Here is a 27635-nt window from a genome sequence, read left to right as displayed (position 1 = left end):
TTAGGGATGCTCTCTCATTCAGAGACTTTGTTCAGCTCCAGCAGGATAGTAGACCCCGCAACATCATAGAGGGTACTGGCATTATCATGATGGAGACACCCACCACACAGCTAGTAGATTCCACTTGCCTACCTTTGATGGCTCATCAAACAGTTCGGCAAAGTCTTGGGTGGAGAAGCTGGACATCTATTTCCAGCTTAACCAGATGTCGGAGACAGAGGCCATCAAAGTGGCGACATTACATTTGGATGGTGAGGCCCAGGACTGGTGGTTCCATGGGTTGGTTACACTCGGACGCTCCACAGTGACGACATATGCCGAGTTCACCAGGAGACTGATAGAGAAGTTTGACCGGAGGGATCTGGAACAACACTTTGTTGAGCTGACGAGGCTCAAACAGACCAGGAACCCAGAGACCTACATTGCAGACTTCTTGAGAGTTTCAATGATGGTGCCAGATCTATCCGCAGCATGGAGGATCTACATGTTTGTTGAGGGGCTAGCAGAGCCACTTAGGGGTCTATTCAGATCCAGTAGACCAGCCACACTCCAGGATGCTATTAGCAGGACCCGGGACTTACAGGATGCCTTACCCAGGACTCAGACACCTTACCCCCAGAGACAGGATTTCTAGCCTAAGGGGAAGGATGTGAGGATTCTGCCTCCAAAGGGGAATCCAAGACGAGCACAGATTGATGATGATGCCGGGAGAGAACTGAAGAAGAAGCGGTTGTGCTTTACCTGTCAGGAGCTGTGGGCACCGGGACATAGATGTGCTGCTGGCAAAGCATATTTTATTGAGGTCTTCTCCAAGAGTAGCGGGGAAGAGGATGAGGAGGATGATGTGGAGGCAGGAGATAGTCATGCTGTGTAGGATCCTTTGCCACTTCCACCACCACCAGCAGGTGGTGCAACTTTTGCACCTACTAGAGGAGCACTTGTAGCATTGCGAGGAGTTCCCAAGTATTTGACGTTGTGCGTACGGGGGATAGTACGTGGCCAATGAGTATCAGTTTTGGTTTACAGTGGGGCAACCCACAACTTCATCGATGCACAGATGGTTGAGCGGAGAGGTATACAGACAAAGAGCTTCGATGGCTCTTCAGTTTTGGTCCCAGGAGATCAGACCATGGTGTGTGCTCGTTATGTTCCAGAGTTATCAGTGACGATGGGCACCTACACACTGACTGGCCACTTTTTCATGGTCGATATTCCGAACACCAACATGATACTAAGTGTTTAGTGGCTTATCACTCTAGGGAAGGTCACGACAGATTGGAAGGCCCTAGAGATGGAGTGGGATGATGAGAATATAGGGAGGCATGAAAAGATATGGGGACAACACACATATCCGCCTCAGACTGTTTCGGCTCATTGGATGGAGGTAGTCTTCCGGAAGGGAGACGTAGAGTGGGCAGTGGAGCTGTGTGCATCAAAGGCAGGGACTACAGGGCAGACGGTGCACCCAAAGATACTGTCCATCCTTGAACAATATGCCACAGTGTTTGGGGAGATTCCGTCGGGACAACCACTGGACCAAGGGTTTGAGCACACCATTGAGCTTGAGCAGGGCATACAAGCAGTGATTACTACCCCCTATAGGCATCCCAAGGCCTATCTGGATGAGATTGAGCGGGCCATTCAGGAGTTGCTGGCTCTTGGGCACATTCGGCCGAGCACGAGTCCTTTTGCTTCTTCCGTGGTGTTAGTGAAGAAGAAGGACGACACATTGAGGATGTGCATTGACTACAAGGCCCTGAACAAGAAGACCCAGAAGAACAGGTACCCCATACCCAGGATCGATGAGTTGATGGATGAATTGAGAGGAGCACGGTTGTTCTCAAAGATTGATTTGAGATCTGGGTACCATCAGATTCACGTGAGGGAGTAGGACATTCCCAAGACAACCTTCAAGTGTCACTATGGGCACTTTGAGTTTTTGGTGATGCCCTTCAGGCTAACCAACGCCCCAGCTACATTCTAGACTTGCATGAATCACATCTTCCGCAGTCACTTAAGGAAGTTTGTGTTGGTGTTCTTTGATGATATTCTCATTTACAGCAGGACTTGGGAGGAGCATCTCCAGCACACTGAGACAGTGTTGCACATCTTGGAGGAGCAGCAGTTCTATGCCAACCTCTCTAAGTGTGAGTTTGGGTTGACGGAGATGTTGTACTTGGGACACATCATAGGGGTGGACGGAGTGAGAGTCCACGAGGAGAAAATCAGGGTCATCAGAGATTGGCCAAAGCCGAGGAACGTGATAGAACTCCGAGGATTCATTGGCATTTGTACTTACTACCGGAAGTTCGTCAAGAGTTTCTCATAGCTTGCAGCACCCCTGACAGATCTGACGAGGAAGGGGGCATTCAGTTGGTCGGATACAATGCAGCGAGCCTTTGATAGGCTCAAGGAGGTTATGAGTAGCTGCCCAATGCTTGTATTGCCGGATTTTTTGCAGCCATTTGTTTTGGAGTGTGATGCGTCGGGAGAGGGGATCGACGCAGTGTTGATGTAGGGAGGTCACCCTATAGCCTTTGAGAGCCGGAAGCTCCTTTCACATGAGAGGTTGTATTCTATATACGACAAGGAGATGCTGGCCATTATGCTTGCAGTGGCCAAATTTCAGTAGTATTTAGTGGGTAACAGGTTCAGGGTGAGGGCTGATCACAATAGCCTCAGGTTCTTCTTGGAGCAGAAACAGCTACAGGAGAGGCAACAGAAGTGGATCAATAAGATCCAAGCGTATGACTTTGACATTGAGCATGTCAAGGGTAAGAACAATGTGGTAGCAGATGCCCTTTCATGTAGACCAGCCATGTTGTCTCTTATGAGCTTGGACACAGACTGGAGGGCTTGACTCTTAGTAGAGTACTTCAAGGGCAGATTTGCATGTGAGGTTCTGGATGGGCAGGTAGCAGATGACAGGTACAGGATAGACGATGAGATCATCTACTATAGGGACCAAATCTTTATGACTAAGGGATCTCAGCTCAAGAAGAAGATACTTTAGGCATCACATGATTCACCATTGGTCGGCCATTAGGGGTTTACCAAAACCTACAGGGGCATTAGAGAGAGGTTCTCATGGAAGGGTCTCAAGGAATACGTACTACAGTATATCCGGGAATGCGATGTTTGCCAGAGGAACAAGGGGGAGATGAGCCATCCCACAGGATTATTGCAGCCTCTTCCCATTCCGGAGGGGAAATGGGAGTGTATTTCGATGGACTTCATCACAGGGTTGCCCATGGTGCAGGGCAAAGATGGTATCTTTGTCGTCGTTGATCGACTGACAAAGTACAGAAACTTTTTTTCCATATCCGCACACTACACAACAATGTAGGTGGCTGAGTTGTTCTTCAGAGAGGTCTTCAGGCTACATGGTCTTCCTAAGACCATCATCAGTGACAGGGACAGCCGTTTCATGGGCGGGTTTTGGCAGGATCTTTTCCGGTTGGTGGGGACGGAGTTGACACCGAGTACTAGTTATCACCCATAGACGGACGGGCAGACAGAGATAGTTAACAAGTGGCTAGAGGGCTACTTGCGTAACTATGTCAGTGGGCAGCAACGAGCATGGCTGAAGTGGCTGCATTTGGGGGAGTACTGCTACAACACTACACATCACATGTCCATTGGTATGTCACCATTCTATGCTTTGTATGGATATCATCCTTTATCTTTTGCTGACGTGATGTTTGGTGCTAGCAAGGCTCCGTGAGCCAAGATTTGGATCCAAGAGAGTCAGGATATTCTTTGAGCTCTCAAGGATAATATGGCTACAATGCAGAACTAGCAGAAGCTATATGCTGACAGGGGTCGGGTGGAGAGACAGTTTGAAGTAGGGGACTTGGTCTACCTACGATTACATCCATACCGATAGTCGTCACTGAAGCAGAAGGGAGCTGAGTAGCTCAAGCCCCGCTTTTATGGGCCATACAGGGTGATACACAAGATTGGACAGGTTGCGTATAAGTTGGAGTTGCCCCAAGGCAGCAAGATTCATAACGTTTTTCATGTATCATGCCTAAAGAAGGCATTGGGGCAGCAGGTGACAGTGACAGATGAGCTACCACCCACAGATGATGAGGGGCATTTGGTGTTGCAGCCAGAGGCTATTATTGATACCAGGGAGAGGCAGCTGCAGAATAGGACGGTCCGAGAATTCTTGGTGAGGTGGAAGAATTTACCGGATGAGGATGCCACTTGGGAGAGTGAGAAAATTTTGCAGCATCCATCACTTTAGTTGCTTGAGGACAAGCAACATTTTCCCTGGGGAGATTGTAATATTCCTAATTAGCCATGGCTAATTGGAATATTCAATTTTGCTCAATTTTGCCTTCTATAGTTATTTATAAATAAAAAGGTGAGGAAAGGGGGACATAGCGCACTTTTTGAATAAAGTCACTCCCTAGTAGCACAACGTTGTAACTTAAAAGGGGAGCCAAGGGGGCCAAAGGACCACGTAGAGAAGGGGGCCCACGTAGACACTTGAAGGGACTGCGCAGATGGAGAAGGAGCAAGTGGCAAGAGAGAGGCTACGTTGGAGGAGGTGGGCCTTAGGGTTTTGAGAGAGGCCAACGCTATAAAGGAGAGAGGAGCCTCCTCATTTTGATCATTCGATTATGTTGCATTTGAGCTAGTCACTTCGACTTAGAGCACACTGGCTGTTTAGCCTGTCTGCAACACTGTTTAGTGCATTGAGTGTCTCTGTTCGGAGATCTCACCCTTAGCCCCGGGGGACTTCGAGTGCCTGCTCGGGCAAGGTAGTTTCATCAGTATTTTGCAGGAGGAGTGATTTCTAGAGTTGAGGAGGAGCTGAGTATTTTGATGACTGTGCAGTATTGAGAGGGGAGGACACAATTCTTTTGGTAGGAGCTCCGGATTGGGTTTTTGTGGAGGATTTGAGCTTGGAGATTGAGCAAGGGATCAACCCTTGCATATTGGAGGATTTTGGCAGAGTTTCGGGTAGAGTTTTGGAGTATTCTCTTCAGGAGCAGCGCAGAGCCTTGAGGGATAGCGTAGATCCTCAAGCGGGTGATTTTCGAGGGTCGGCGATTTTAGAAAAGATTTATGGGCTTTTCTGGGTTTATTGAGCAGAGGCTGATTCCAGAGTTGCAACATTTTTTGAGGAGGGGAACAACCCCAAATCCTCATTTGATTCCAGCAGTAGCAGTAGCACAACAGTTCTCCGACAATTTGGACGCAGTTCAGAGAGAGGCCATTTCCTTACCATTCTGAGTGTATTTCTTCACTTGCCTTGGGCAAGTCGAGGTGCTATCTTTCTGATAACCTCTTGTACTCTTTCCATTACTTAGTATAATAAAATGGCTTAGCATTTCTCTCTGCATTTCTCGAGTTTCTGCTTATATTCCATGTATACATTATTGTATGTTGCATTATTGTTATTTCTCTGGTTGGAGTTTGCTTGTGTTTGAGGGATATCTCTGATAAGGGATATTACAATTTCTCAAATTCAAATCTATGGAAACTCTATGCTTGTGATTCAACGGATAAAAAGTGTATAGTATTTAATTGCGCAACTTCACTCTGCAACTTCTTTTTCATGACATTTAACTACTGAAATCAACCTTCTCTCACCTCACTTTTTCACAGATTTATAGGGATAAGAACAATGAAACAAATAGATTATCTAATAATAGAGTGACATTGAAAAATTAGATTTGGAGATCAAAGATAGCACCATGTGCACTCCTTTGAATATGATCATATTCTTTGATTCTAATTTTTCTTTATTAATTTTTAAACTATGTGATTGATATGATGTCTTTATAAAAAGACAAAATAACTCTTTAGGAATAACTAGCTAAACACACCCATCGAAATAACTAGCTAAACACACCCATCGAAATAATTGAATTCTTTTAAAAACTAATTAAACACTTAAATTCTTTTAAAGACTAGTTAAACACTAGTTGAATTCTCTTAGTGTATTATTTTATTTTATTTCATAAATAAAACTACTTTTTTAAAATCAAAATCCCCAAAACTACAATGCCTCATTATCATTTACTTACGAACTACTCGAGACTCCCCAAGTCATGAACAAAACTGTAAATGATACAAATATAAACGATACGGTTTTAAATTCTTGAAATTGAGATGGTCCGGCAAGGTTTCTGTCGCGCGAATGCAAAATTGGGTTTCTGCAGTATAGCACGTTTCAAATTATAAAATAATTCGAAGCTTCCAATCCTTTTCTTAGACTTCAATTCTTCCATTTAAATTATAGAATGCTACATCTTTTATTTTTCAATTTACCACATGACATGACATGCATTGGATCTCACCGCCTTGTGCCATTCCTACCATTTGAAGACTAGTGGTTTTCTCAAACTTCATCTGTGTGTCCGAACGCACGTCTAACGGTTATAATAAAGTGGGAAACTTTCTTTCCCTCCTTGCATTGATTAACAACGAGTGAGCTGCGAGGTTCGAAAGCAGTGATTGCTTTCTTCTCTCTCTATTGTATTCCTTTGGAATATCTTCCTTGCCTTTTCCAGTCATCTGTCTTCCTTTTTATGAGAGCAGCACAGTAGCGAAGGAGGTATTTGGGTGGTTGTGGTATGGATGCAATTAGGCAATAGAAATGGCAGCGGCAGCTAATATAGGGATGATGGATGGTGCCTACTTTGTAGGCAGGAACGAGCTTCTAGCATGGATCAATTCTGCCCTGCAGCTCAATCTCTCCAAAATAGAGGAGGTACTCAATAGTCAATACATACCCAATTCATTGTTATTGCCAGTATTTGAATGTTGAGATGTTAAAACATGATAGTAGCAGGATGCCATCATTGAATGATCATTTGTAAGGGATTCTGTATGTATCATTTGAGGGCCCAACACATTTTCATGTCTTGATTTCTGAAATGAGGATGATGGTTATGTGTATATATACAGGCTGCATCAGGAGCTGTTCAATGCCAAATGATAGACATGGTTCACCCAGGAGTTGTCTCCATGCACAAGGTTTAAATTAAATAAAACTCACAATGGCTTTTGAGCACAATTGCCATGTAATTCTATTTGAATCCATGCTCAGGTTGTTGGTCTGAATCGCTGCTCGTCTTTTGATGATTCACTCTGCCTATAATGTTTGAAATCTATGGAGAATCTATGATACTATATTTACTAGCACATACCCTCATAAACGCGCGTCTGATATGCACCTAGAGGTTGCTCAGATGAGGATAAATATCTCGAGTTTACACAAGTGACCTTGGTATTTGAGATTTTTCAACCTGCAGGTGCATATTAGACTGGAGTTTAGAGGGTCTGTGCTGGTGTTCATAGTCAATGGACCTAATGCACCGTCTGGATTCGATGCACAATTAAACACATCACTTTACATACAAAGAGTTGATGGATCACTCCTACCCACCTCACCAGGGCTGAAAAGTGCATGCATTTCAAGTTTGATGAATAAACCTGCTCTTCGAGTAGTTAAGATATGGAGCACTTAATGATGAATAGTTTGAATAAAAAATTTCAAGCCTGATGATTCATTGAATGAAGTATTTGATGACCCTTTGGAATTTGCTACATTGCAGGTAAATTTCGATGCAAAAACAGAGCATGACATGATCTAGAATTATAAAATTCTGCAAGACGTGTTTACTAAATTGAAGATAGACTATTTCCAGACGCATGTTATGCAGACTTGTTTTGTATTATACATTAGAAGCACAAGAGATCTGATAAAACCTATTCCAGCTAAGAAAAATGTTTGTGATCAAGTTGAAAGTTGAAACAGAATAGACCAAATATATGTTTGAGGTGTGACATTCATTTAAGGGAAATGACATTTTGTTGAACAAACAACCTTCTTTATCTATACATTGAGATGGCATTTTGTTGAACAAACTATCTTCATTTTCTGTACTTTGAGTGTAATCCAAGATGTAAATGAATAACATAGAATGTTCAACAAGGAACCATAAATGTTGTTTCCAACTTTTAATATTTTGTGGCTGGGTCAATTCTTCAGCTTGACAATTTTAATAGTCATAAATTACGTTCCACCTTCAAGATTACACAGTTTGATCACAATTTGACATGAAACATTGTCTGACCGTGATAGAGGGTGGTGCATAAATGCACGATTACCATAATCGGTCGTGGCTATTGTCTTGTCCCACATTGTTCCTTTCAGCTATTGTTGGGAATGTTTCTACTGACTTGGATGTTTCCCATTTTTATTGCTTCTGCATGATGATTTGAATTAGGCTAGATTGGATTGGTCTTGCGGCCATGAGCATCAAATCCTGGTGACCAACTTAGATAGCAATATAACAACTAAGCAGAAAGAATTCCCTTATACCGTGGTCTATAAATTGCATCCAGATGTTGATCGGCTCCCATTGACTCCTACCCGCACCAATCTGACCAACTGAATCTCATACCAGACTCAGAACTATACTTGAATCCCATGGAATTTACATATTAATCTTCATAAATTGATGCCATACTTGATTGCATTTCTAGTAATTACTGTATCAGATCTGTAGAAATGCCATGAAGGATGGTTCATTGACCCAATATCCCCTGGTGACTTCTCTAATGTAGGACCTCTTCATGGTGTCTTGGTGTCCCTTATTGCTAGTCAAGGAAACCCCAATGTCCTCTATCTTGTGGCCTACTTGAGCATATCATAGATGATGGTATTCTCAATTTTCAATAATCTTCACCTATCTTTTGGGGCCCTTTTGCTTCTACCTGTAATTTGGTATACGTGGCTGGCTATTGGCTGTGTGAATCATTTGCAGATTATCCGCAAATAATGGCCCATGTGTCTGTAAGGTTTCTAAATCATAGCCTTCTTACTAGTTTTCCTCGAGTTTTAATGCCGACTCAAAGGAAGGATACACATGTGAAACAATGGAGAAGATCTTGAATATACACACAATTTATTGTCTTGCTGCGTCTTATTACTAACATTAACCTATATAGCAACTGGAAAAGGATATGGGATAAACAACACTGGTAATTTACCCAGAAAGCAATTTAGACATCAGATCCCTCCAAGCTTTAGGGTCTTATAGGCTTTTTCTAATGTATTAACTGTAATAAATTCAGTATCAAGAAGACAATATAGCCTATACTTTTTTGGTCTTGCCTTAAAGTGCAGGAAGATAGTATTTTGCCTTTATAAGTATATAATTTTGGTTTTATGAAGATTGACCGCCCTTAAGAGAAGAAACAAGTCATACCATGTTGATCATAACCAAGAGGAGTGAAATCAAGACTTTGTGAAGAAGGCAACCATTGGCTATGCGTGTTCTCCTTGATGAAGTGCAATGTAGACCTCAAAAAGAGTGGGGGAGAGGGGGTGCCCTTGGTTTACCCCAATGGTACTCCTTATGTACTCAAAAAGTGCATGTGTTATTGGAAGAAGCAACCAACAACTATCTTATAAGGCCTCATCACAACCATAATAAGGTGATCATGAGTACTGGGATCTTACGGCCTCTTGAAGCGTAGATGTTTGGGTACTGTGTCAAAGGCCTTCCAAAATCAACAAAACAACAATATACGTTCAAGGACTTTTACCCAGCCTCTTGAATACGGGTTTATGAAATGAGTATGGCATGGAGTTGTGATCCCCCAAAATTTTAGGAAATGAGGAAACATGGTACTAAAAATATATAAAAATTATAAATAATCTATTTGTTTTTAAATAACAACTTATCAGAAAAATTAGAATGATATCAAGAAATTAGAGTGATATACATAGATGAAAATTTAATAGAAACTTATATATATATTAACTCGCAATAAATGATTACATTATGTAAAATCCAAAATCAGCGTTAGATAATAGGCTGTATGTGCCAAAATAAAATATGAGCTACATTTGACTCTTAGATTCATTAACCTCATCATCATATGCATCGAGAAAATTTTAATAAGACCAACGTTTATTGGTAGATCATGGAATTGAAGAAGTGCTTTTAGCAGTATTTGGAGCAGAGAGAGAGAGTTTCAAGTCCAGAATTTTAGGATCCACATTTGGGTTTTTACTTTTAGAAGGCCGGTTACCCACCAAAAGTAGGTGACCCCATGGGAGAAATTTGTCTCACATCATCTCTTCCAGCTGGCCAGCCAACAGCCTCTAGTAGCCACTACTAGCCGATGACGATGTGCCATTCATATCTCTGCTACTTGCAACAGTCATATGTTTCCTCGCACATTTGGCAAGAGCACATGTTGGAAGATGGGCTTCCGATCAAAAGGTACATTATTCATTTTGCAATCGGGTGCTTATGCTTGTTTGTATTTGGGTATTTGTCATGGATTATTGTGTAACTTGGAAGGAAGAGGGGTTTTGATCGTGATCTTCTTCTATCACCTTAAATCTTAGTCCAGTGGGACCTCCCCTAATGGCCCAATGGGTATAGGAGGGGCACTACTTGGAAAACCCCGATTGAGATAGTGTAGTCCCATTCTCTCCCTATTCAATACTTACCATTTTCCATCTCACATTATAAACCCTGTATTCCACCTCACTTCTTTGGGATTTGGCACCATACATCCTCATACTTGGGTGGGGCCCGAAAATTTGCCCTGGGAGATTGATGCAACTTAAAAAATAAGAAAAATCATATGATGACGACAAGCAAAAACAAAAGAAGATCAAAATGCAAAAGATGGCCAAGACATACATATTAGCACATGGGCGAATACCTAGCATGAGCTCTACCTCACTCATTATGGCTATCACCTGGTTTCTGAGCACATATTGCTCTTCATTTTATGAGAAGGAACCCTTGCATGTCCTAACCGTTAATGGGCAATGAGCTGCCTCATCATTAAGGGGGTAATAACTACTATACATCATACAAGGCAATGCTCTAACCCTCTGAGCTACGAGCAGTAATACAAAGAAAAATCAAGAAAAAGTAAAAGGCACAGAAGAGGGGTGGAAAAACATAGGCCGAGTTGGTAACTCATGCATCCGCGATTACTCCCTCCCCACATCCGTACACTCATGATGAGGAGCCCATCATTGCTGGCCCCTTTGACCATGGCACTTGGCCATGCAGTCTTCTCCCCTCCATTCCATCATTTTCACATGACACCTATCGATTGAAGGGTGGACCAAGGACATGTCATTCCCCTTGGGGTGTAGAAACACAAGATAAGGTGGTCTATTAACCACTCGTTCCTAGGGAGGTAAGACCATTGCGAGTTCAAAGCCTTACTTTTGGGAGGGTAACCTTATTTGAAATGCCAAATTTCGCATTGCTTTCAAGCTTGGTCCACGTAGATGCAAAAATGATCAAATGTACCTGTTGATGTAGTTGCTAGAATTGGATATTGTGTGTAATTTTCAGGTGGTTCCACATCCATGGCTTGGGCAACTTAACTGGGGGCCAGGTCTTCTAGAGGAGCATATTGACATCCATAGGTGAGGTGTTGAGATCCATGGGACTCCAAGCAGTAGCAGAGCATCATTTGTACATGCAGTCACCTCTAACACCCATAGTGATTTGACACTTTGCCCTACATTGATGACTTTTATGGGATGATGCATCTGGACCCAACATGCCCCCAGTTGGCTTAACACTATTAGAGGCCCAAAGGAGGATGGTCTCACACTTTGAGACATGGGAGGGCTAGCACCACCTTGAAAACCCCCATTGTTGGAGTAGAGACAGGCACTTTGGCCACTTGCAGATCCATGAGATCACTTTTGTGCCCGAAGATGAAAATTGTGGTCCATAGAGGAGCATTGACAGAGACCTAACAACCAACCCTTAGGAGGTGATTTTAGAAGGCTTCTACTCACATCTAGGCACCAAGAAGCCTTAACGCTATCCCTAGAAAGTCTCATGTATGGATGATGCCATCATTTTCTCTCCTATGACTCACACGTGTGGGAAAGAGTTGATTTTTATCAATGGCTATTAGGTCAACATGTGACCTAACTTGTGATTGGCACTTTATTTTATTATTTTAGGGGAATTAGGCTAAATTAGGCATTCAAACCCATCATATAAGTAGAGGCAACCCATTGTAGCAAATCATCATCACAACTTATGTAATTCGGCCTCTTGAGCTAATTCAACTTTCTTTTCTTGTGGAGAATTCGGATCTATGAATGCATTTTGACATTTGGAGCTGATTTGTTTATCTTTGGAGCTATTCTTTGGATCAAATGGATGGAATCTCTTTGCATGTTATCTTGTAATTGTACCTATTGTTGAATATTTATTTTTCTATGTCTAATGTATGGAATATGTTGAATCTAGGGTTTTCTATTGTGCCCTAATTTGTTGAAAAATTATTGAATGCTATCTAGATATCACTATTGCATGCATTACTCATGAATAACATGTGAATGAATATCCTAGCGGTGAACTTTTACTATCTCTCTTGTGAAAATTCCATTATCCATTGCATAGATAATTGCCTGCTACGACATCAAGATTTCGGCCTCCTTAGAAACTTGTTGGTTGTCCTATCAAATCATAGACTCCATACTCCTAAGGAACAAGGGATTGGTCCATTTTTTTGGTGATTGAACTTGTCTTTTATCCATAAATGTTTCCTTCTTTAATTCAACCTCTTTAAGGCCAAGCTTATTAACTAGGGCTTGGTGTGACTCCATAGGCAATTCATATTTTTGGCATTGAAGAGCCTAAACATCAAGCAGAGTGTATTTGCCACAAAATATCTTCTTTTGGTGGGCATCCACTTCAATATTGTCAATAAATTTCTTTGCCCTAGTTGCTATCCCTAGGGTAAATCCTAGTCTCTTCTTGCTTCAACTTAGGGGCTTGTTTGAGGGTTTCATGTGTCCTGATCTTGTTGATATATATTGTTGAAAACCCTTTTTCTTTGCCTTGACCTTTGGCCATCCCAACACTCCACTTACCAATCAAGCCTTACATCTTGTGCCTCGTCTTATAGACATCTATAATGAAAGCAAATTGCCTCCAGTTGGAGCCTTAAGCCTAAATTGTGCCTTTCTTGTAGAAAGCCTCATTGTGTCACCTTGTACCCTAACCTTAGAATATCCATTAGGTGACCTCCTCACATACTAGGACTCCTCTCATTGGTGAAAATCCGTAAAGAGAAGGGGGTTTTGGCTGTGGTGACAGTGGGCCATCGTCACCCCATTGTTGTCACTTGGTCTAGTGTCATCCTTGTAGAGTGCCCCTCTCCGAGGCCTGCTAGATTTTGCAACAACATTTTTGGTTCCGTTGCTAGAGATGAAGCGAGTCTACCTCCCTGTAAATTTGAAGATTTGGCTTCCTCTCCAACAACAAGATAAGTCCTTTTCTAGCGACTCCATTGGAAGAACGAAGTTGTAGTTCTTCATTCAACTTGAAATTCGATGCTTGTAGGATGAAGCAAGCATCTCTCCAGGCGTTTGAATTCACCTTGGTGACTCTGCATTGATTATTATGAAAACCTTGAGGAAATGGATCCCTAGGATTTGCAAGAGTCATGCCCGACTCTGGATGTTAAAGGAGTCCCTGGATATCTGAATAACTTTGATTGGAAATATATGGGAGATATGCCAAAGTTTGATGGTGATTGATTTTCAATAGCCAATCATGTAGCAAAATTCATTATCTCTATTGGATATAAGCATAGGAATTGGCTTGATGACTCATTACCTCTGTGTCTGTATAGGGATCTTTGTCATTAATATCAACCTCTAAGCATTAACATAAGATAGAAAAAACATAGCATGTCAAGTCAAGATTTTGTTTGAGTGATGTGTACATTTTTGGGAGGGTCATGATAGACGAGTTCGACAACCAATGTCACTAACATCAAGGTACATAGAGGGATTGGTGCTCTTGATTAAATACGAGTTACATACCCTAATACATGACAAAATTCAATGGAAACATTGCAATCCCCCAATCCTGAAAAATTGATAAGTCTGCTGCATTTTGAATGAAATCTAGAATTCTACTTTTTCCATATGAAATCCAATGAAGTTGGAACCACTCTCAAACATCCTGAATCATTTCATGGTAATGTTAAAAATTTAAGTAAAAGGATGAAAATGAAGATCAAGGAGAATGTCGCTTTTACTTTAAAAATTTAACATTACCATGAATCGCATATCAATACTAGGGCCATAGACTTGATCATTAAGCTGCCCCACTCGAAACTTATTTGTTTCTTTGAAAAAAATTGCATTTGGAACATTACAGCAAAAAAAAAACTGCGAAAAAGGCTAAACGCTCCCAAAAACGCAGGGAGCGTTTCGCCCCCACTCGGAGCGCAAATTGGGAGCGGGAGCAAGGGGGGGGGGGGGCGCTCCCTCGCAACCCTAGAGGAGACTATTGTCCATCATGCTAATGCACCAAATCTGATCTACTCATATTACTGCTGCTAATGCTCTACTGTTATCTATGCACTGTTGTTGCAACTACTGCGACAACGAATCTGATCTCCCCAAGTCTTGAAGTGTTGGCTTCCATAGGGATTCTCCCTTTGAAGCTAGACTCCCTCTAAGTCTTAATCTCCCTATGGGAAAAGATCTCTGCTCCTTCCTGGCTACTCACATTGTCCTCTTGTACTGGACTGCGTAGTTTTGGGTTGGGAACCTTCTATTTGGAACTGCACCTACATACTGCAACTATACAATTCGTACTACCTGTGTCATCGCAACTAGTGTTGCTACTGTCCCTCAATCATGTAGATGCAACTAGCTCTGCTATTGTCAATTTGACTGCTATCTGTTAACACTGTGTTACTACAACTAGCTCTGCAACTGCCTATCGAGCATCTGACTGCAACTCGTTCTGCTAACATTGAATTCTACTACTGTGAAACTGTGGGCCCTTGTAGCAAAGGTGATGGCCCTGTTGCAAAAATTTGGAATTGATCGGACTGATCTCCTTATTGCAACTGCACTGGACCCTACTCAACTTGATATGCATAGGTATCAAGCTTCTTCTGCTTCTGGAGGTTCTATTGCTATCAACGCAAACTCCTCAAATCTAGCGATTAGTTCATCAATTTTTGCCGAAACTGTTGTCTGCTCCTGCTGCCCCTTCTTGTCCTTCTTCCTTAGAGGACACTGGGTGACATAATCACCACACCCGAAGCACTTGATCTTCGACATCTTCTTCTTCTTTCTTTCTCCTCCCATTGAGCCTTGTCCCTAATTGGAACCCTTCTTCGCCTTTCCCTTTGATGCAAGGGCTACGTTTTCCTCATCCTCCTCCTCTTGTTTTTCCCCTTGTTGCTACTGCTGGCAGTACCATTCACAAGGCTAAGTCTCATCTGGGTGAAGTCACTCCACAGACGATCCCATCCAGGTAGTGTATCTCGCCCAGAAATAACTTGGACAAAGGTATGCCACTCCTTGGTAAAACCTTTGAGAGTAGTTCTGACTAGCTTACTATCTGATGGTTTTTCTCCAACGGCCACAAGTTCATATCTGATATTCTGAATCTTGGTGAGTTAGGGTGTAACGCCTTCTCCCTTTTTCATTTTGGTGGTCCTGAGCTTCTCCTTGAGAATCATCTTTCGATTCTCTGATGGATTCTCATACAACTTGACTATGACATCCCACATTTCCTTTGCTGTGTTTAATGCAACAATATGCAGAATGATACAATCTTGAATGCCATCTAGGATCATCCTCTTAGCCTTGGCCATCTCTTTCTTGTATGTTTCTTGTTGTTGAGCATTTGTAGGTATGGAAATAATGTTCTTCGCATACTCCTTCAGACCATACTTATCTAACGAGAACGACATTTTGCCTTCCATACGCCAAAGTTGGAGGCTTCGTCTAGTCTGTCTTGATACCCATGTCCTGATGTGGCCATCTCTGCGAAACTCAAATAAGCTGGAGATTAAGCCTGGGAACCTTCTCTTTCCTGTTGGCTTCTCTTATGCTACTCGCATCCCTCTCTGGAATGTGCAAATTTTCTCTTACTTGCCTTTAAAATTCCTTCTCTGGCTCTCACACTACCTACTGCTCCACCATTGGGCAACTTGTTCAACCTTCCAGAAGTCCTTTGGAATCTAGTACATGATATGTTGCTCCTAAAGATCCTATTGGTTGGCTGACAAAACTACTACAACCTTCTCTTTCTGGAAATTATGGATTTCCTCCTGGATCTGGATTTGGAAACCCTATGAGAAATTTTGGAAATTTCTCTTCAATGTGCTTTTCTCTTCCTGCCCTGCGTAGATCTGCAACTGCAACACTTGCTACAAATCTTCTGCGCCCAGATCTGATAGATCTACTCTGCAAAATCACTGATCTACCTACCGGAACCCTCTTTTTGGCTAGTCTACTGCAAATTCCTGCAATCACTAATTCTTACAATTACACGGCGAATTCCTGTAGTCGTGAATTATTGTAATCACACACGAATTCCTGTAATCGCACGTGAATTCTTGTAATCACAAATTCTTGCTATTGCGAATTCCTTCAATCACACGCGAATTCCTATAATCGCGAATTCTTGCAATCGCGAATACTTGCAATTACACTGTGAATTCCTGTAATCGCAAATTGCTACAATAGAACTGCGGTGTTAAAGAGTGCAACTAGGGGCTAATTCCCATTCCTAGAATTCTGCTATGAATAAAATATATATACAAATAATATAAATAACCATAAATAATAATAATCATAAATAATGAATAACTAACTAATAATTAGTGTTGAAGAGTCATGTCTCCAAGGACATGACCATTCGTGAATGGGTACCTACCTAGGTATATATATTGTAATCAAATTATCTCATATATTCTTGTACATATTGTTGATGTTCTATCTACAGTTACTGTTATTGGGCTAAAAAGACATTGAAGTAATTGTTGTAAGCATAGAACATACCATAAAAATTAACATGGTATCAGAGCCAAGTTTCGATCTTGGGACCTGTGGTTACTTCTTGGAGCTATATGAGCACAGGTGAGTGGTTCACCTTCGCCTGTGGACCCAACATGTGAACACAGGGTGAGTGGTTCACCTTTCCTTGCGGAGTACATACCCTAGTATGTGAACATAGGGTGAGTGGTTGACCTTTCCTTGTGGAGTACATATCCTAGTATGTGAACATAGGGTGAGTGGTTCACCTTCCCCAATGGAGTACACTATATGAGAACAGGGTGAATGGTTCACCTTCCGTTGTGGATACTCTCGCATACATCCTACCCTTGTAGTCTGGGACTCTTGGGAAGTACCTCTCACCTGGCCAATGAGTTGGGAAAAGTGGTTAGGGTTAATTAGTGCTACCGACGGATGCGTTACATACTATTATATTCCCTATGACTAGGATGCATGATGTTCAACAACTTGATCACTAAGGATCAAGCTTGATTTGGGTTCTATCCCTAGACATAAGGACTTTCCTCTGTCATTTTTGGCCCACCCTCTGTCAATCCTCTCTTAGTGGACTATGATTTCAAATCTTCAGCATAGACGAGACAAGCTGCAGAGATGGCACATCATGGACACGATGGCATAACAATTGATGGATGTTGACAGGTGGAATTACTCCCTAGTTGAGAGGGAGTGTTAAAGAGTGCAACTAGGGCTAATTCCCCTTCCTAGAAGCCTGTTATGAATAAAATATATATACAAATAATATAAATAACTATAAATAATAATAATCATAAATAATGAATAATTAACTCATAATTAGTGTTGAAGAGTCATGTTTGCAAGGACATGACCATTAGTGAATACGTACCTACCTAGCTATATAATTGGGACCCTCAATTGTAATCAAATTACCTCATATATTCTTGTATTTATTGTTGATGTTCTATCTATAATTACTGTTATTGGGCTAAAAAGACATTGAAGTAATTTTTTTTTTTTTCTTCAATGTGGTTCACGGGCACTCAATGAGTGGCCGCTACGTCCACGTAGAGAAGCGGGGCAGTTCCACCCGAAGGGATCTGCTGGTCGGCCATATCAGGCCTAACCCCGAGGGCGTCGAGGAGATTTGACCCCGTGACCTCCCAACTCGGAAAGTGCTTAGCAACGGGAACTCGACCATTTGAGCTATCCCTTGGGGCTTTACATTGAAGTAATTGTTACAAGCATAGAACATACCATAAAAATTAACATGCGGTCCTCCTAGTGCACTCTTGCAAACTGGAACTTTGCCTTTGAGCTTTAGATCTGATCAAACACACTCTGATACCATGTGAAAAATTCACGATTGCAATAAACTTGAAACTTTTCACTGATGCAGTTTGTTTGTTTTTTGTTAATTAATTTTTAACGACAAATAACAAATAGCTCACTACTGCAATCTTCACAAATAAAATACTGTGGAAAATAAAACTGGAAACTGAGAAATTCATGCACGCAATTAACACAGTTATTTTGGACTAATGTCCCTGGAAAAACCCCGAAAGGAAGTCAGTGCAATAGATGAAGGTTAATTTTATTATTATGCAACAATAAAAATCTAAGTATAATAATTTGGATGCCCAACTGACGATGCTCCGGAAAATATACTGGAAAAATATCTAGAGATAAATTATCTCTTTCTGCAATCAACTCAACTTTTCTCCAACAACATGCACCTCCCAACAATTCACATGGTCCGATTGGAAATGCACATTGCCTGACTGAAGCAAATCGTACATCCCCAAATCTACCTCTAACTGAGACATTCTACCTCCCTCTGCCTCTGGAGGTAACTCGCTCTGCCTCGTGGATGTAGATCTGGCCTTCGACAATTAAATCGACCCTCTTGTGGCAATTCACACTTGGGTTTCTAGCTATTTGCACTGGCTGTAGCGGCCCTCTCTGCAGATAATTCAACCTCCTCTCTCCTATCAAACTGGCCTTGGAGAGATACTAGAAAATTCTTCGGATCTCTCTCTTGCTGCTTCCTCAATCATTGATGCTCCTCCACTGGTTCGAATTCTTCCCTCACTGAATCACTGTGAACTGGGAAATTCCCAATGTTTGGATAATTTGCTCCCTCACTTGTCTCTCCTCATCCCATCGATTTGCTCTTATAATTTGGAGCTTCAACGACCATGATCAAATCCTCATCAACAGTTAAGATCATCGTAGACTCGATCCATGTGAGTCTCTAGAGCTTTCTCGATCATCTTCATTTACTTCCCATTAATTAATCAGTTTTCCTGAGTTGGACTTAGGCATTTTTTAGTTATTGATCAATTAATTTAATTGAGGCGTTTTGCAAACTTATCTCGTGAAACCTTTTCTGTGTTTTGGAGATCTCATGTTCCTTAGTCTCGTAGACCCAAATCGACACTAGAACACCTGTTCGATGCTACAAAAACTAAAAGAGTTGTCATGATAGGTGATCGCTGGCAAGATGAACAATAGGAGAAAAAATTTCTCCTAGGGGTTACTGACATGTGTGGATAACACTCCTAAACCCTACTAATGTTGGCAATTAATCATAAAGTTGACATTTCCTTTATCTTTCCTTTTTATCCTTTTACTTAAATTTTTAACATTACAATTAATTTTTTATGATTTTTGAGAGTGGTTCCAAACTTCCAACCTTATTAGACATCATATGGAGAAAGTAGAATTTCATATCCTATTCAAAATTTAGCAAACTTAACAATTTTAACAATTCTCTTATGTGATTACTACTGAAAGACTTTGCTTAATTCATTATGGATCACAGAAGCCTGAATACATAAATTTTTGAGATTTTAAGATTGGTAGGATTTCAAAATTTTCGTTGTATTCTATCATGTATGAGGGTATGCTATTGACATTTAATCAAGATGTCCTTTATGTACCTTGATGGTGGTGGTATTGATTATTGAACTCCATTACTTTGGCTTGAGTAAAAATGTACCCTTCACTCAAACCAGAATCATTGGTTAGGCATGCTAAGCTTCTTTTACCATATTACAAGGTTTGGATTAGGTAGTTTCATCAAAATGAGGTGGTGCTGACTAATGTCCCTAAAGGATTAAGGTAGAGGCAAAGGCTATACAAGAAATAAAGGGTGTCAGTAATGATGAGGATCCCAATATAAGAGATGTTAGAACATTGCTTGTCATTTAAATATTGTTGCTCATTTATTCATAATGCTTTCTTTAAAAAAATCAATAATTTTTGGAATCATGGTTTAGAATCTTTAAAATATAATTTTTTCATAAAAATTTAAATATTTTTATTTTATGTATTTTTAGTAAACTAAGTCATTGAAATCGGATCGGTTTGATTCAACTGTAGTTTGAGTTAGAGTCCTAATTAATCCTCGACCAATTCTGGGCCTAAGTTTGAGTTGACCCTCGATCAATTATGAGTCTAAGTTCTAATTGACCCTTGACTGATTCTGAGTTTGAATCAGAGTTTTAAAACATTGGTTATAAGTAGTATCCCAAAGAATGTGAGTTAGGAAATTGGATTATAATGTGCTTTTGGGGAGTCTTTAAGTGAAGCCATAAAAGGAGTCAAACTCCATTATGATGTCGGGAAATGGAGGAGGGGAGGGAGAGATTGAGCAAGGAAAGGGTTAGAAAGGTTGAAGGCTAGGTTGACATGATTGACAAGGGGAAGGTGTTTAGAGATATAAAAGTCACTAATAGATGGAAATGAGTGAGATAATGCTCAATAAAAAGTCAACCACACTATGGATGTCTTTGCTCTGCCCCAAAAATGACAAGTTTTCTTGTTTGGCTCTGGGTATTGCTAAGGTTTAGAAACCTCACGAGCCCAAGCAAGTCAACAATGGTTGGGAGCCTATTATCACTAATCTTGAACCCATTATTGAAGATTTGGGTTTGCCCATAAAGGCAATGATGACCCTTCGCATGATACAGACATGATTCTTGTTTCTATGTGAATTAACAACTGCCATAGGCCAATGGACTTGTCCAAATGTTGATGTGATTGGTTTTAATGTTTATATTGGATATGTATCCTATTTTGGCATTTTTGTTTTTGTCATGTAAGCTATCTAGGCTTTGTTACCACTCAAACTAGTAGGGGGTCCTAGAGGGGCATTTGTTAGGTCAAGAGCAACAATGAAGCTAAAGCCCACTGTCACCACAGCTAAAGCTTCCTACTCTTTATGGACTTTCACCGATGGGAGGAGACGCGATATATAAAGAATCAATTATGAAGGATAGATCGACTAAGATGGATGTGAAGTGATCTCGGGGACCCTTTCCTAGGGGAGGCTCAAGAATAGGACTTGCTTGCTTCTTAAGCAAGGTACAAGGCTTTCTAGGAGAAGGGGATGAGGATTTAAGGGCTATGTTTGAGGAGTGTGAATTGTAAAGGAGCTTCCAAAACCCTAAAATCCTTGAGTTGACTTTGCAAAGGTATGGGACCACACGGGACCAAGTGGACCCAAGTTAGGTCAAGAGGAAGGAGTTTAGCAACCAATGATAGATTTGACCTAAACAAGGAGGAGAAGGGGATCAAAGAATTGATTTTCAGTTGAAGGTGCAAAATGATCCCTATGAGGAACTAGCCTAGGGAAACTTAGGGCAAAAACTAATCTCGAGGCTAGGGCTTGGGATATCTCACAACCCCACTGTCAGAATTTCCTCAAATTTGGAGGAGGCCTAGGAGAGACACCAGCACAGTTGAGGCCAAGAGATCGAAGTTTTTCTATGGGTGGTTTGTCGAGAAAATGATGCCCTAGGAACCCTAATGTGGCTAGACCTAGAATAAAGAAGGAGAGGTGAAGAAAAATGTTTCTTTAAGTGATCACCTTATGGTAGACCAGTGCCTAATCCTTTGGGGAGATTGGAGTCAAGAAGAATATGAAGATAAACTTCGTTTCTAGGTCAAGGAGGCTCTAAGATCAACTTTGCTTGTCATTAGGGCAAAGGAGAGTGACCTTAAAAGCTTTTATACTTCGTTTTGCAAGGTGAAGTGGCTTATCAAGATAAATTCAACCATAGAATTATCCCTAGGAGAATTCGTTCAACATACATGGCCCATACATAGAGATATGCTCTATAGTAGTGTTGCGGGGGAGTGCCCCCCCCTCGATCCCGCTCCCAATCCGTGCTCCGAGCGGGAGTGAATTGGGAGCACGCTCCCTAAAAAAAATTTACGCTCCCTACCTTTTTCCGATTCGACTTAGGGAGCATCGCTCCCGTCGCTCTGGGAGCAATTTTTACAACCCGGCGGCGGCGAGTGATGCTCGAAAAAAAGAAGAAAAGAAAATAGAGTAAAAAAAAAAAAAGAGCGACGGGTAGGAAAATAAAGGGAGGGAGGGAATATAAATAAACGCTCCCTCATATTCGCTCCCCGATCGCTCCCGGCGACGGCGAGTGATGCCCGAAAAAAGAAGAAGAAAAGAGCGACGGGCAGGAAAATAAAGGGAGGGAGGGAAGGAGCAAGGAGCAAGGAGAGAGCAAGAGAGAGCAAGGAGCAAGGAGCAAAGAGAGAGCAAGAGAAAGCAAGGAGCAAGGGGAGATTGGAGGCCAAAGAGGTAGGCTCTACACTCTATTCTAGCAATTTTTTTTTAATGTTCATTCCTAAATAAATAAATAATTTTTTTTCTCTATTTCCCATTCCCATTCCCATTCCATTTTTTTGCAGATTCAAAACTTCAAATTTCAAACATCATGGTTATATTTCTTGGCATTTTCTTCTTCTTGGTTCATTTTTTGGTTATTATGGTGTTGGAGAGTAGAAAAAGGAGGGTTGAAAATGAAGAAGGGGATGAAGAAGTGGGTCATAGTGGATTTGATGAAAACCTTGAAGAGGAGTACCTTGGTGAGGAGGAGCTGGAGGAGAGTGAATATGAGCTCGCTCAAAAAACTAAACAAGACCAAACCCCAGGCAAAGGGGGTGGAACCACTAAATTTCATTGCCCCCATTGCAACAATAATTACATAGGTTCATACACCCGTGCCAGAAAGCACCTCTGCGTGAAAAAGCCATGGGATGGAGATAAACAAATAGGAATCAAAACTTGTATAGGTGTGTCAGTAGCAGATAGAGCCAAATACATAAGGGAAGAGGAGGAAGCCCAATACAAATCTAAAAAATCAAAGGGTTTCTTTGAACCAAGCTCACAATCACATGCACAAAGAACTCCTTCAACATCCTTCCATGGCAATGGATATGGAGGCACAACGTCACCAAGTTTAAGGCGTAGAAGGATATCAGATTTCCTTGAGGAAGGGTGTAGGAATGATGTGGATTTAAAAGTTTACAGGTTTCTCTATGCATGTGGGATACCATTCAATGTTCTTCGCTCACCTTATTGGCATGAAATGGTTTTTGCCATAAATGATGCCCCTAAAGGATACAAGAGCCCTGGGTATGACAAGGCTAGAACTGTTGGACTTGATCATGAATAAGCAAAAATATCACATTCTTTGAGTAGAATGACAAGTTTTTGGACTGACCATGGGGTGCCCATTGTATCTGATGGATGGACAAATGTAAAAGGCAAGCCATTGATAAGTGTTCTTGATGTGTCTGTTAGTGGTGCCATCTTTCTTTCAACATATGATTACTCAGACAAGTTCAAGATCGACATCAACATTGTAGAACCATTACTTGAAACAATTGACCGTATTGGGCCATACAATGTCATCCAAGTCATCACTGATAATGCTCCTAATTGTAAGGCAGCGGGAGCAATTATTGAGGATAAATACCCCAACATATTTTGGTCTGGGTGTTTGGTTCACACAATGAACCTTTTGATGCATGATATTGTTAAGAACAAAAACCAACAATACAAATGGATTGGTGATTTGTACAAGAGAGGCAAAGAAATGATAAAATTTATTACAAATCATAGCAATACCCATGGCCTTTTCCATAGTCACTCAAGATTGGAGTTGTTGAAGATTGCGAGGACTAGATTTGGTAGCTATTACCTCACCTTCAGGCGCCTTTTGAAGGTAAGAGAGTCATTGGCTAGCATGGTATCAAGTCCACACTGGCAGGTATTAAAGGAAAGGGCTACAAATACAGCTGACAAGCAAGGTTTTGAACAGGTGGAGGAGACCGCTCTTGATGTTATGCTTTGGGCACGTGTGAGGCAAGTATTGGATTTCACCAAGCCCGTTTATCACATGATTCGGTTTGCAGATATAGATAAACCAGTGATTGGGGAGGTGTATGAGCAGATGGATACTGTGTTGGGGCAAATAAAAGATATTGTTCACAAAAATGATCCCAACTTGTATACATTGATTCACAATTGTGTGTATACACGGTGGGATAAACTTAATGTTCCACTACATGCCTTGGCGTATATCCTTACGCCAAAATACTACTCTGCATCTTGGTTGGGCCATCTTGCACCAGGGGGTGGGGTTAGGGTCAAACCCCATATAGATGAAGAGGTATCTACAGGATATTTGCAAGCATTAGACAAGTTGATACCTGACGGGGAGGAATGTGCTAGTCTGCGTCTTGAATTAGGCAGACCATGCAGTGGAAGATAGAGACAGATTTGATGCTCTCACATGGTGGGAAGCATATGGCAGCCAGGGACTTTTGCCAAAATTGGCAAAAAAAGTTCTCTCACAGGTTATAAATACTTCTTCTACAAAGAGGTGTTGGAGCACCTACAACTTCATACAAAATGTGAAAAGAAACAGACTCGATGAAAACTGGGAAGAAAGTTGTTTTATGTGCACTACAACTTGAGGTTGTTGAGTCATTACTGTGATCGGGCTTTTGAGGATACAACATATAAAATTTGGGACAACCACCCAGAGGATGATAATTTGGAGGATGGCACTGGAAGCGGAACTTATGAGAGAGGAAGATGAAGCAACAACCCTCCACCATCCAGTAGCAGTGCTCGAGTTCTGAGTCTTGTTCCTTTGCTGTCGCCGCCTCCATCTACACCCTCACGTGGAGGGCATGTGCCTTCTGGTTCTAATCATCGGTCTGTGTGGGAGGAGACTCCTAGAAGACTACCACGACCTGCTCATACATCAGACATTTCTCGTGGCAAGGGCCACATGAAGTAGTAGATAATAGATTTACTTGTCTTTTCTAGTTTCTAGTAGTTTTCATAACTGTTGACTCTTTCATATTTATTATGATATATTTTGTAAACAATATATAACAATTTAAGTTTGAAGTTTGAAGTTTGAAGTTCGCAATTATAACTCATTGGTAATGAATTATGAATATGATGCTTCGTGAAAGTTGTTTCATTTCATTTCATTTTATAACATTTCATTTCATGTTAGATATTATTTGTTGTAAATTTGTAATGGTTAAACTTAGATTACAAGTACAACTTTGGTGATCAATGACGATAAATGTTATATATTGAATTTTCAATTTTGAAAGCTTGAAGTTGAAACTTTAAGATTGATGAATCATGATTCATGAGACTCAATATGTTGTATGTTACTAATTTGTGGACGTGGTTGATGAAGATTATAACTTCTAGATGATTGTTGTTATATGGTTCAATGATCAATCTATGTTTTTTTATATCTAATTCATCATTCTACATGTTTTTGTTGACATATATGTATCAAAATATAAAAAATATATATATTATATAAAAAATGCTCTGGGATTCGCTCGCAAACCGGGAGCTATTGAAAATGTCGCTCCCGCACCCGTTTTCGCTCCCGCTCCCGCTCCCAAGTAACATTGCTATATAGAAACATAATTCCACAATTTTGTAGTAAATGCATGCAACAACTAGCCCTAGTATAACGAAAATCTCATTATCAATGTATGTGACAAAGTAAAAGAATAAATAGCGTTAAATTTGTATTTACATGTAAGAGAATATATCCAACCACCAATAAACTTGCTCATCAAGAAGCTCCAAGATAAGAAAAGACAATCCATACATCAAAATTCATCCATGCTCCAAAAGTTCGTCCACCAAGAAGGAATAGCGAAAATCTCAAGAGGGACACAAGTCCAAACCAAGTGATGATGAGAAATGAACTCTCATCATTTGTATTCATATTCTCCTAAAGAGTTTGATTTACTTATTTGAGCCTACATTAGCCCCTAAAATGAAAATAATTTGTAAATAACTAACTTTTGGTGACAAGCCCACCAAACTAGCTCATAAACAAACTAACAAGCCTCTCAAGAGGTCGAATGATCAATAATACATGTCGCTAGGCCTTCTAAGAAGTTTGATGAAGTCCATAAATGCCATAATGATGAATAGGACTTCCAAAAGTAATGGACAAGGGGTTGGCCCCTTGTTCTCCACATAATAAACATGTGGTGCTCGCAACGAGTGTGAGGGCACACAAGTGACCTCATGGGTCTCCAAGTAAGTCGAAGACCATTTGTAAGGGCTCAAATGATGATGTAAGTGACCCCACATCAGCATACAAGTCTTGGGTCATTTGTCGAGTGCATGGTACCACTGTGGGGCTCGTTGGGCAGAGGTGAACCAAGTGCATCTTCCTCATCCAATAGGTGAATCTCGAGCAATATATGAACATATTTGGGGATCCATGGAGTGTTGTCTACTGCTGTGGATGCCCTTGGATCTCACCACTCACCTTACATGTGCCAATGTAGCCCTCTGGAGGGTTAGGACCCCGTATAGGGAGACCAAACCCAAAATGGAGACTACCTGCAATCCTGCATAAGATCTAATGTGTCCCCTAGCCTTCCAATACAACAAGTCATCAAGGAAATTGAGTAAAAGAGCTTACAAACCATGGACAATAGGCGGGGATTTCATAATGGCATGCCCTTCCATAGTGGGCTTTGGCATGTTCTAATGTCTCCAAACTCCAAATGGGGTTAACCAAGTATCCTTAGGTGGTTTCTACTTCTAAAGGGGATAGTATGTCGAAGATACATCCTTTAAAGGGCGGTGGCATGTGATAAAGAGATGAATGGAGTAGGGAATGAAAGGGGCATCCCTGGGTCACACGCTAGGGTACAAGGGTAGCTAATACAAGGGAAGCCCACACTTGGGTATATAATGTATATGAGGGAGAAATCGTGGTACATGAGGTGCCATGGCTTTGATTTTTCCATCCTTCTTTATATGCCTTTTTATTTTTATGGTTTTCTTTAATTGACTGCTCGGGGCTCAAAGGGTAAGAGCATGATGTGTGAGATATAACAGTGGATACCCCCTTTAAGGTAGGGTGGTTCATTGCCCACCAGGGGTTGAGACAATCATGGGTTCCTAAATGATAAAGGAAGCCCATCTAGGGCCCGTTGGAACCAAGGTGATAGCCATGTTGATGGGGTAGAGCTCATGTATTGGATTTTGCCCATGTGCTAAACGTGTTTGTCTTGACCATCTTTTGCATTTTGTGGTACGTTCCTCTTGAATGTGGCCAATTATGCTTTTACTTTTCTTTTTAGTTGCATCAACCTCTGGGGCATCATTCAAGGCCTAACCCAAGGTGTGGGTAAGGGGAGAGGGAAGGCTATCCCTATGTGGACCCAGTGGAGGAATGTGGACCCAGGTGGGAGAAATGATGAATGGGGTCATAATGAGTGGAAGGGGAGTGATATATGTGGACGAGGGAGTGGGACCATGCAACCAAAATCAGGGTTTCCCATGTAGTACCATCCCTGAAGCCCAAAGGTTAGTAAAAGAGATCCCACGGGACTAGGATCCAAGGTTAAAACCCAAAAGAGGTTTAGGGGACAAGAGTACAAACCTAACCCTCTCTTTCTGCCGAACCCCCCCATTAATCCATGCCCAGAAGTGTCCATGATA

General features: G+C 41.2%; 1 pseudogene across 1 annotated transcript in view; it reads left to right on the top strand.

The window, feature by feature from the left end:
• Positions 1-6306: 6306 nt before the first annotated feature.
• Positions 6307-27635, top strand: part of LOC149163414 (microtubule-associated protein RP/EB family member 1A-like) — a 79579-nt pseudogene continuing 58250 nt past the window's right edge. Inside the window, exons 1-3 of the transcript XR_016260610.1 lie at positions 6307-6727; positions 6925-6993; positions 7575-7673. The product of XR_016260610.1 is annotated as a microtubule-associated protein RP/EB family member 1A-like (transcript). The remainder of the gene's footprint in view (positions 6728-6924; positions 6994-7574; positions 7674-27635) is intronic.

The sequence above is a fragment of the Pinus tabuliformis genome, chromosome 5_1 (genome assembly GCF_031772625.1).
Source record: "Pinus tabuliformis cultivar Carrire ecotype Pingquan chromosome 5_1, CPIR1, whole genome shotgun sequence".
In the NCBI taxonomy this organism is placed as follows: Eukaryota; Viridiplantae; Streptophyta; class Pinopsida; order Pinales; family Pinaceae; genus Pinus; species Pinus tabuliformis.
The sequence above is the reverse complement of the archived record's forward strand: the minus strand, read 5'-3'. Positions and strand labels throughout refer to the sequence as shown.